The sequence below is a fragment of the Dromiciops gliroides genome, chromosome 1, assembly GCF_019393635.1.
Source record: "Dromiciops gliroides isolate mDroGli1 chromosome 1, mDroGli1.pri, whole genome shotgun sequence".
Lineage (NCBI taxonomy): Eukaryota > Metazoa > Chordata > Mammalia > Microbiotheria > Microbiotheriidae > Dromiciops > Dromiciops gliroides.
Window position 1 is genome coordinate 293,545,245 of NC_057861.1, and position 12,627 is coordinate 293,557,871.

The following is a 12,627-nucleotide window of genomic DNA, read 5'->3' on the forward strand; positions in this document are numbered from 1 at the left end:
AACTTGCTTCACCAACAATGCTCAGGGATCATGGCAGTTCATTGTATTGATCAGAGTTCTTAAGGCTTTTGAAGTCCTTTTTTTACATAATGCTGTTGTTCTTGTACAAATTATTCACCTTGTTCTGCTCACTTCACTTGGCATCAGTTTATACATATCTTCCCAGGTTTCACTGAAACAATTCTTTTCATAATTTCTTATACAATCGCAAAAGAGCTGATATAATTATTTTACATATATGGAATCTTTTCCTCTTTCTTTGATATTGGATAGGTAAAGAATTAATAATGGTTTTGATGAGTATGTATTATTTAATGACTTTTTTTAAGAAGTCAAGATTTATTTTCCTTCAAGAATCTTTTCCTTCTCTATTAGAGCACCTGGGATAAAATTTAGGACCACTCTGTGGTAGTCCCTACCCACTCAGTGGCCTGAGTGGTAGGAGCTGCAGACCAGTCCTCAGTAGCAGGCTGAGCACTTCAGTCTTCAGTAGGGAACTGCTGAATGGGCACAGATGGCACCTGCACTCCCTCAGACCAATCAGCCAACTCTGGTTGAGCAGCAGTGAATTCTGGGGCAGGAGCAGTACATTCACGCTGAAATTCCTCCTTTGTCACTGCCTTCTCAGCTGCCGCCTACTCTTCCTTCTCAATCTCCTCTGGATCCCTGTAGAAGTAAAGATCAGGCATCACTTCCCATGGGTGTTCACGGGAGATGGTATCATGCATATGTAGGACTTCACAGGCCAGCATCTACCACATCAGACCCACAGAGTGAGCTCCCTTGTTGCATGGAATGGCAATGTCCACATAGCAAAGTGGAGAATCTGTGTTGCACAACGCAGTGGTTGGGAGGTTAACATATGATGCTTCAGTCAGAGGCTGGTGATCTGCCTGAGGATCAGTGACCATCAAGAGGCTAGGTTCCCTGAAAGCTGCCTGAATCAGGTTAGTGAAGGTGCCCGGGGTGAAACGTCCAGCAATAGGTGTAGCTCCAGTGGCAGCAGCAAATTTCAGAACAGCTCGCTGGTCGGTGTTCCTGGATGAGATGACACTAACATCAGCAGGATTTTCAATGGCAACAATGGCACGAGCAGCGAGCAGAAGCTTTTCCCAAGTTCTCTTCAAATTAATGATGTAGATGCCATCACTCTTCCTTTTGTACATATACTGTTCCATCTGGAAGTCCAAATAAGTGCCACCCAAATGGGTTCCTGCAGCGAGGAATTTGAGGACATCCTCCTCCTTCATCTGCAAGACATCCAGGGCTCCGGACATTGTGGAAGTTTCCCTTTAAAGACAGAAACCGAGGACAACGCCATATGGACCCCTCTTCTGAGTAGAACAGAAAGGTTTAATGACTTTTTATTGGCCTAATTTCAAGTTGTTTTCTCAAATGGCTAGAGCAATTCATAACTCCACCAAGGGTACATTAATGTACTCCTTTTCCCCTGTACCACCTAAAATATCTGTAATTTTCATTTCCTTGCTAACTTTGACAATCTGTTGGGAGTAAAGCAAAACTTCAGTGTTACTTTGACTTGTGTTTCTCTAATTATTAGTGACATGGCTGCGGACCCTTGGATTTCTTCCTTCTGACAATCATCTTTTCATATCATTTGATCATTTACAGTTGGGAAATGTTCATTCTTAAAAATTGGAATCAGATTCTTATATATCTTGGAAATGAGACCTAATTTATAAGAGAAACTTGTTGCAAAGATTTTTTTCTAGTTACATGCTTCCCTTCTAATGTTAAGTGCATTGATTTTATTTGTGCAAACATTTCTTAATTTTACATAACCAATATTATTCATTTTATCTTCTGTGATCCTCTCTATTCCATGTTTGGTCATGAACTTTTTCCCAATTAATGGATCAGAAAGGTAATTTCTCCTTTGTTTCTCTAGTTTGTCTATGATTTCACCCTTTATGTCTAAGTCACACACCTAAGTCCTTCACCATACAGTGAAGGAATAACTAATAGCTAGAATCTATACAGTACTTTAATGTTTGCAAGAGCTTTGTATCTGTACATCCATTTGATCCTCTCAGAACAACACTGTGCAATAGATAATATGGAAAACTGGTCCCATCACTTCTTGTCAATTAGGGGGAGAAGAAATAGAAGCAGTGTCAGATTTTATACTCTTGGAATCAAAGATCACTGCGAACAACAACTGCAGCCATGAAATTAAAAGGCACTTGGTCCTTGGAAGGAAAACCTTGTCAAATCTGGACAGCATACTAAAATACAGAGACATCACCTTGCTGACAAAGGTCCATACAGTCAAAACTATGTTTTGTTTTGTTTTTCAGTAGTGATGTATGGCTGTGAGTTAGACAATGAGGAAAACTAAATGCTGCAGAATCAACCCTTGTGAATTGTGAGGCTGGAGAAGACTTTTGAGAGTCTCTTGGATAGCAAAGAGATCAAATTAGTCAATACTTAAAGAAATTAATTAAAACTATTAACTGGAAGGTTAAGTACTGAATCTGAAACTTAAATATGTTAGCCACATAATGAGAAAACAGGACGCATTGGAAAAGACCCTGATGTTGGGAAATATTGAAAGCAGAGGATAAGATGGATAAATAGTGTCATGGCAACAATGAATGTGAACTCAGGCAGACTTCAAGAGATAGTGGAGGATAGAAGGCTCTGGCATGCCATGGCCCATGGAGTCACAAAGCATCAAACATGACTGAAGGACTGAACGACATGACAACAACACAAAGTTATTTTAAATGGAATTTCTCTTTATGTCCCTTCTTGCTGGGTTTCACTGATGATATACAGAAATGTTGCTGATATATGTAAAATTATTTTATATTCTGCAATTTTGCTGAAGTTATTGTTTTATTTAATTTTCAAGCTGACCTAGGATTTTCTAAATAAACCATCATATCTGAAAAAAGCAATAATTTCTTTCCTCTTTGCATTTGTTTATTTCTTCAATTTCTTTTCCTTGGGTTATTGCTATAACTAGCATTTATAATGCTACATTAAATAGTAGTGGTGACAAAGAATATCCTTGCCTTTTTTTATTTTATTGGAAAAGTCTCTAGTTTATACTCATTATATAAATGACTGGCTTTTGGTTTTAGATATATACCACTTCCTATATGAAGGAAACTTCATGTAGTATTTAACATACTTTTGGAAACTATAGAATTAACTCTTGTCAGAGAAGCAATAAGTATATGGTCAGTACTTAATAAAAAGATAAAAATGAATAACCAACATTTACTAAGCAGCTATGAGATCACCATTATTCTCCTTTGAGTTATCTGGACCTAGGGAAAAAATCACAATTTGAGTTTGTTTACTTCCCATTCACTGTTTCCCTGGTGAGATGATAAAGGGCTGTGAGTTAACATGGTTTCTTTCTAATGTTCAACTGATCCATCCTGCAGGACTGATCACTAGGTGAAGAGGTAGATACCTTCCCATTACAATCTTTATTCAGACCAAATGGAACTAAAGATCTACAATACAAATCCAAATTCATGGGGATTGATGCCACCCCTTGTCTGAACTGATTGTTCACTGGTGGGGATCACTGATTGCTTCTGTCCTTGGCTACCCCATTGCACAAAGGATTAGTGGACTTGGCATTTTATCTTGGTAACCCTCTCTTTCTCTCTGACCTTCAACAGAAGTGTTACTTTTAGTTGTGTAATGTCACTTCCTACTGTCATATTTTCTATTGCTCCCTAGACCAATGTCTCCACTCTTGTATATGGCAGAGAAGAAAGGTTTCTGTACAGTGAATGGTGCTACATCAGAGATCATAGAATTTAGACGGGGTCTGGAGTTATGCAGTTAAACCACCACATTTTATATGTAAGGAAACTGAAACCCAGACAGGATAAATGACTTGATTAATGTCACTCAAGTTATAAATTGAACAGTTTATGATGATTAAAAGACATTTGGGCCAGCTAGGTGGCACAGTAGATAAAGCACTGGCCCTGAATTCAGGAGCAACTGAGTTCGAATCTGGGCTCAGACACTTGACACTTACTAGCTGTGTGACCCTGGGCAAGTCACTTAACCCTCATTGCCCTGCAAAAAATAAATAAAGGTTTATGAAAACGTTAAAGACTTAAAAGTTTAAATTTGTTTTAAATGTATCAATTAAGAGGGGCAGCTAGGTGGCGCAGTGGATAAAGCATGGGACCTGGATTCAAGAGAACCTGAGTGCAAATCTGACCTCAGACACTTGACACTTACTAGCTGTGTGACCCTAGGCAAGTCACTTAACCTTCATTGCCCCGAAAAAAACAAATTAATAAAGAAAAACATCATCATGTGTAGAGCTGAGAAAGCTGATTAATAAATTGATGGTTGTGATCATCTATTAATACTTGTTTTTCAGTAGAAATAGGAACTTTTTCTAGTTATTCAATAGCCCATCCTCTTCCAAATATCTTCAAAATTTATCCCTAAATATATTCAAAGTTGTATTGATATTAAAATAGATTTTCTCTGTGTATGTTTGTTCTGGTCTCACTACTCTTCCTTTTGTTGTCATCTTCAGTATAAATTTCACTTCTTCCCCTTAGCAGATTGGGGAGGTGAATACTTGAATCTAAATGTGTTGAGTCCATTTTCACTGTAGAAATGTTGAGAGGTCTATTGCACTTTTTTTATTTGTGTGTTGTCCTTCCATTTTCATCTTTAAATTCTCTTGGTATGATCTGGCTTAATTAGGTCTCATGCTAAGCTCTGTGTTATCTACATAGAATATTTTTAAGCATACTGTCAAAGAAAAAAATTAATACCCTACTATGCATTTAGGCACTACTCTGCCAGAAACAATTTTATTTGTTGTTGTTGTTGTTCCTCATTTCAGTCATCTCTGACTTTTCATGACCTCATTGGGGTTTCCTTGACAAAGATACTAGAGTGGTTTGCCATTTCCTTCTCCATTATTTATCATTATTGAAATATCTAAAAAATTTTCATCTAGAGAAAATCCAAACTACAATAGTCTCATTAAACCCTCAGACATGACTCTCTACCACAAAATGATGTAAGGTAACATTTACAGGGTTATTGAACTAGGAAAATATTATAATAATTTAAAATACAATTTTGAGGTTAACATTACAAAACAATAGTCACTATTCACATCTTCATTAACCACTCCTCTCAAGTGTTTTCCTGGGATAAACAAAAGAACCTCAAATCAATAGCTCAATCCTTTATCCACAAAAAGGGTACGTGATAGCACCAATCTCTTTAGGGGATGGGCAAAGTAGAAACTTTGCTTAGATGGGTTAATAGCCCAATCACTTCAAGGGGTAGGGAAGTAATAATTGAAACAAGAGAAGTATTATTTGTTAACAGTTTTAGGAAGCATCCCTAATACATTTCTCTAAGAAAGTGCATTTTGCCATCTACCTATCTCCCTTTCAAAGAAAAATCTGGAAAGTGTTTCTTGGGCAGCTAGGTAGCACAGTGGATAAAGCACTGGCCCTGAATTCAGGAGCACCTGAGTTCAAATTTGGCCTCAGACACTTGACACTTACTAGCTGTGTGACCCTGGGCAAGTCACTTAACCCTCATTGCACCACAAAAAAAAATGTTTCTCAGTTTACTATAAAGGAATTTTTAATAGAAATCATCAATTCTGTTGCCAAAGTCACCAAGGAAAGTGTCAAAGAATACAGAGCCCAGCAGAGATCCCTGAGACACTCCATCAGAGACTTTCATCCAAAGTAATAATAAACCACTGGTAACTTTGGAGCTGGCCATTCTACCAGTTCTGAATCCACCCAATTGTACTAGTTTGCATCTTTCTATATTTTACAAAGTAATAGTATGAATTTATGAAATATTTTGCTAAAATATATGAAAACTTTATATCATTTACCTAATCAATTATTTGTACTACAAAATCCTTAGGGGGAAGCAAAGGAATAAGCATTTAAGTGTCTATTTTATGACAGACACTGTGCCAAAAAAATATCTCATTTGGTTCACACAACATACCTGGAAGGTAGATACCATTATTATCTTCATTTTATAGTTGAAGAAACAAGAGTTGAGGAAGCAGAGGTTAAGTGACTTGCTCAGGGTTATATAAGTAGTAGGTGTCTGAGACCAGACTTGAACTCAGCTCTTCTGAACCCTAGATCCAGCCCTCTATCAGTTGCATCATTCAGCTGCCTTTTCTGTGTCATGAGCTCCCTTATCAATCTGGTGAAGTCTATGGATCATTTCTCAGAATAATGGTTTTAAATGCATAAAAAGATATATATATGATTACCAAAAAATCCATGTTTTTAAATAGAATTATCAAAACTTTGTTTAAAAATATGTTTACAAATCCCAAGGTTAAGAATTTTGGGGGGATGGGGTAGCTAGGTGGCACAGTGGATAGAGCACCAACCCTGAATTCAGGAGGACCTGAGTTCAAATCTGGCCTCAGACACTTACTTGATACTTACTAGCTGTATGACCCTGGGCAAGTCACTTAACTCTCATTGCCCCGCAAAAATAAATAGAAAGATAGATAGATAAGTAGATAAGCAAAAAAATAAATAGATGAATGAATAAGTAAATAAATAAATAAATGGATGAATGTGTAAGTGAATACATAAATAAGTAAATGAGAAAATAAATTAATGAATGAATAAATAAATAAACAAATAAATAGATGAATAAATAATAAACAAATACATGGATGAATAAATGAATAAGCATATGAATAAATAAATGAGTGAATAAATGAATGGATGAATCAATGAATAAATAAGCAAAAGAATGAATGAATAAACAAATACATGAATTAATTAATTAATTAATTAATGAACAAATAAATAATAAGATGTCTTGGGCTTAGAGGGAAAAAGCAAACAATGTTGGTCTGGCATGTCCTATTCTCGATGAAGTCAGATTGGCTCCTTGTCGCTGCTTTCTTTTCTAGATGTTTACTGATTATCCCTTTAGAGACATATCCTAGAATTTTTCAGAATCAAAGTCCAGCTCATTGATCTATAATTAGTGGAAACCATCTCCTTCCCTTTTAAAAAAATTCATGAAAATATTTGCCCTTCTCCAATACATACCTCAGGATACCTTCTATTGTCCTAATACCATGGACTCAAATTTAGAGCTGGAAGTAACCTTATGGGTCATCTAATCAAACCCTTTCATTTTTTTTAAGAATCTTAGGCCACAAGAAGTTACCCAAGGTAAAACAGTTTTTCAGATTATAATCACAGTCAGGATTCAAGATCAGGTCCTCTGAATTGAAATTCAGCACTGTTTCCATACACCATTGTGTCCCTTTAATCATCCTCCATGACAGAGAAAACAGAAAAATGAGATTTGAATATCTAGGCCTTCTCTCTGGTATTCATTATCAGCATCCTACTGAATGTTCTACAATATTCCAAAAATTATTGACAGTGACTTGGCAGTCACTTCTGCCAATTCTTTTAATACTCTGTGATATATTTCATATGATAAAAGTGACTTGAACCCATCAAGGACAGCTAAATGCTACCTTATTATCTCTTTCCTTAACTTAGGTATCAACTCCCTTCCTGTCCAGTCCAAAGATCACTCTTTTTGGAAAGAGAAGACAAAGTTAGAATTCAGCTGTCTACTTTCTTTTTGTACTAAGTTGTCATCTTACTCATGTCAAGTGCTACCCTTCTTTGATTCTCGCTTTTCCCAAATAGAGCTTTTAAAAATTTCTGTTATCCTTATCTTTCAGGTCATTGTATGCCTTAGGAATTCTAATACTATTCTTATAAAACTACAGTGAATTTTTGTATTCATATGGTTATATCTGTTCATTTCTGTATTTTATATGTTTTTTCTTTAAGTTAGTTGGTGGGCTCTTTACACATCAATTTCTTTAGGCAGTACCACCTTTATTTTCTTCATTAGAATTTTCTCTTTTCATAGCATTAAAATTTCCTTCTAAAAAGATTCCATTCCCTCCTGGGCTGAATTTTCTGCTAGAGTTTTTGTACTTAGAAGCCTTCCATAGGCTTTCTCTAAACCATTTGAAATCTGCTCTCCCAAAATAGTTTAATTGAGATCTTTCCTGGCTTTCTCCTCCTCTATCACAACTTCTCAAATGAAGCTGTCACTTTCTCCCACAGGTTTCTTCATTTCCTTTACAATAAAATATGTATCCAGAAAAAATTTCTCATTATTCCAGTTACCTCTTGAAAGAAGGAATTTCCATCAAAGCACTATAATAAGTTCCAAATGAATGCTTGATTTAAATATAAAAGGTTACTTCATTTAAAATGAGAAGGAAATGGATAGAGGTGTTTTCATAACTATGCCTGGGGAAGAAGTGTTAACTAAACAAAGCATAGAGGAGACTTTAAAATGTTGCTCATAACAAGTACATTGCATTGGGGAAATTTTTTGCATAAATAAAACCAATGTAACTTGGGACCTGTTGATTTTTTTTAAATCATTGCACCAAGCATCTCTTATGACAATCTGATATCCAAGACATGTAAGGAGTTAACAGAAATAAACAAACAAAAAACAGTCTGCAGTGGATAGTGACTAAAGGATATGAACAAATAGCTCTCAAAAGAATTACAATGTATTAATGGTAATAAAAACTAACAAGTATATTAAAAACTATTATTCCAAATTATTAAGAGAATTGCAAGCAAAAACACCTCTGAGTTGTCACCTGTTAATCATAGAGCAAATTGACATGGATAACAAGAAATTGAAATAAAGGTAGAGGCACTGTAGGAAGGAAAGGAGAAAGGAAGGAAAGAAGAAAGAGAGGGAGACAGAGGAAGGGGGATGGGAGAGGAAGAGGTGAGGAAGTAGGAGAGGGAACAAACAAGGAAAGAAGAGTCAGGGTGATATTTTATACCTACTGTTCTTGCTTTACTGTTTTTCCTACTTAATAAATACCTTTGAAAATCTAATGGAAGATGGTAAACAACAGTCCTAGAAGAAATAGACTCTATGAGTAAATAAATAGTAGTTGTCTCCTGTAGGAACCCAGTCTTTGAGTGTAATACAAAGTTGGGGGACTAAGGAAGATGTGGTATAAATATTGACACTTTTCCCTGAATTCTTTATATTCATCATTTCTTATAGCACAGTAAATACCTGAAAAATGAAGCAATGAACACAAGAATCCAATCTGACTTCCTCAAGAATAGGATTTAGTAGACTAATCTTAGTCCCAACCCCACCTTGAAGAAGGAACCCATTTGCTTCTTTTTCACTTCAATCCCTGGGAAAAGTGGGCTCAGACTGAAATTATCTGCTAAAACATTCCTCCCAGAACTAAGCAACTTCTAGGTATGGCATAGCCAATGGAAGGATCATAACCTTGATTTCAGGATATAGCATTTCCACTGATAAATTGACATATTCTGGGGCTAGGTCATTCAATCTGCAATTTGGGGTTGTGCTTACTTCTCACCAAGTTCACTTAGAACGTTGCAAAGTTCAGAACATCATCCCATCTTCAATACTGCTTCACCTAAGAAATAGAAAATATAAACACAACAAAGAGAAGAAACATCAAGGTTATGCATTTTTAGGACCACATGGCAACATGAAGTGGGAGATGTAGTCCTGGGATTTCACTCTTGACCCAGGTGTGGGGGCCAAATTTAATATATGGAGTTAATTGAGTGGCTCACCGAAATATTGGGGTCCCAGAAATAATGAGGGACCTCTAAGTTCAAAGCTCCCTCCCCTCTGAACTGCCTTTTTAGATATTTCTCGAAGACCAGTAAGAAAGGAGCCTAACAGCCTCTTTTCCACAAATTAATCAGGTTTTATTAATAACAATAAAGTAAACAGCAAAGGTGAAATTAATAAAATCAAAGACAAGGGAATAGGGGAAAAGAAATACAGATAATCCTACTAACTTTAACCTAAGTCTATTCAAAAGAACAGAGTTAATATTTTAACGCACCACCTGGGGCTCATAGCTTTAATGAAAAAACAGCTTACAGCCAGGCCTGAAGGACTCATCTGCTACTGCTGCTGCTCATGCCACTGGGAGGGGAAAAAAAAAACTCCAGGAGCGATTGAGCTCCCTTCAGCAAGCATTTAATCTTCCTCCCCCAAAAGGGGAGGTCCTTCAAAACTGCCTATGGAGAGTGGTTTCTCCTTCTGACATTAGCAGCATACGTCACTTCAGGGCAGGCCAGGTGTGGCCCCTCCCAATGAGTCAGCCAAATTCTGATAATCTTACCACAGGGGTTTATAGCATTTATTCCCTCAAATGCCATTGGGAAAGAAAAAAATGATTTGGTCTATTTTCATGAGGTGTAGAGAGAGGATGTATGCATACTCAATCCGGGCTCATCAGCCAATTAAAACAACATTGTTCATTACCATGTAATAAATGGAGAAGAAAGTCACAGAATACCTGTGTATTCTCTGAATCTGGCTGGGCCAGTGATCTTTCATTATATGTCATCACATACTTCCAAAAGTAGGTCCATCAAACTGCCCACAATGCTTGGTAGCAGGTTGAACCTACTGTGCATGCTCTGAAGACTGGTCCTCATTGTTCAGTCTCCCATTCCATAAGTGGGAGTCATTATAGATTTGAATGTCCTTTCTAAGAGTAAATAAGGAACTGAGGAAAAGTGAGAAAAATAAGAGCTGCTCATCAATTGATAAATGGTCTAAGGATATGAATATGCAGTTTGCACAAGAAGATAACAAAGCTTTCAATAGTCACATTTAAAATGCACTAGGGGCAACTAGGTGGCACAGTGGAATAAAGCACCAGTCCTGGATTCAGGAGGACCTGAGTTCAAATCCAGCCTCAGACACTTGACACTTACTAGCTGTGTGACCCTGGGCAAGTCACTTAACCCTCACTGCCCTGCCCAAAAAAGGCTCTAGATCACTACTGATTAGAGAAATGAAAATTAAAAGAACTCCAAGGTACCATTTTATACCTATCAGACTGACTATTGCAGAAAAAGCAAAGGACAAATGCTGGTGGAGGGGTTAAAAAAATTGGGATACATTCATTGCTGGTGGAGTTGTGAACTAGTCTATCCATTGTGGAAAACAATTTGGGTATACCAAAGTGCTATAAAACTGTGCATACCCTCTGAACCAGAATATCACTATCAGGCCTACATCCCAAAGGAGAAAAGGCCTATTTATACAAAACTAGTTATAGCAGTTTTTGTGGTGACAAAGAATTGAAAACTGAGGGGATACCCATCAGTTGGGGAATGGCAGTACAGGTTGTGGTATACAATTATGAGGGAATACTATTGTGCTATAAGATATTATTAGGAGGATGGTTTCAGAAAAAGACTTATGTGAACTGATACAAACTGAAGTAAGCAGAACCATGAGAACATTGTACACATTAACATCAATATTTAATGATGATCAACTATTAAAGACTTAGCTACTCTAATCAAAACAATGATCTAAGACAATTCCAAAATATCCACTATGAAAAATGCTATCCGCCTCCAGAAAAAGAACTGGATGTAGATCAAATCATATTTTTATAAACTTTACTTTTATTGTTTTATTTTGTTTGTGATTTCTTTTGCAACATGGCTAAATATAGAAATATGTTTTGCATGACCTCACGTATATAATAAAAATCAAACTGCTTGCCTTCTCAGGGAGAGGAGAAGAGAGGGAGGGAGAGAATTTGGAACTAAATTTTTTAAAATAATTGTTTTTTTAAATGTACATGTCACTGGGAAATATTTAATGAAATAAGAATAATCTTTGAAAAAAGAGGATTGTGTTTCCAGGGGAAACACTAAGTACTACTTACTTTGTTAATGCTAGAATACATCAGTATTCTAAATAAGAGAGGCTAGACTTTCTACCTTCTGAAATCTTCTTTGAGGTCTTTAAGTAAAGGCTGCATTACACATCACATGTGTGAGAGAGGGGATTCTTTTTCATGGTATGTGGCATCTAAAATTCATTGATTCTGTGATTTTGACCCTGGTTTCAGAAAAGCAGCTCAAACATGGAGCACACTAAATTTGGGGAACTTGTTCTTGTGCAGTCTTCTCAGTTGTATATGACTTCTTCATGACCTTCTTTGGGGTTTTCTTGGCAAAGATAATGGAGTGGTTTGTCATTTTCTTCTCCAGCTCATTTTATAGATGAGGAAACTGAGGCAAACGGGGTTCAGGAACTTACCCAGGGTTACACAAGTTTCTTGAAACTCAAGAAGATAAGTCTTCCTGACTCCAGGACTGGCATTCTATCTACCATTCCACCCAGCTTCCCTGCAAATCTAGGAGACTAAATTAAGCTAAACGGTGCTGTATAACTATTCTATGTGTCTGGGCACTCAGTCAACTCACCACTAACTCAGTATAGGGGAGTACTGAGCATGTAACATTAGCACCTACCTCTCAGATGAAGATCAAAGAAGATCATAATTATAAACCTGCACTTAACACAATGCCTGGCACACTGTAAGTGTTTTATAAATGTTAACAATTTTTTATTATCATTATCATCATTATTATTGTTAGACATAATGCCAGAAAACACAGAAGTGGCATAGCTATAGATTGCATATATGTTACAATAGAATGCAAATACTGCACGCACATGCACATGCACATGCACACACACATACACACACCCACACACCCA

General features: G+C 36.6%; 1 pseudogene; it reads right to left on the minus strand.

Moving 5' to 3' along the window:
• Positions 1–392: 392 nt before the first annotated feature.
• On the minus strand, positions 393–1,284 carry LOC122735005 (annotated as a pseudogene).
• Between the last annotated feature and the right edge of the window lie 11,343 nt (positions 1,285–12,627).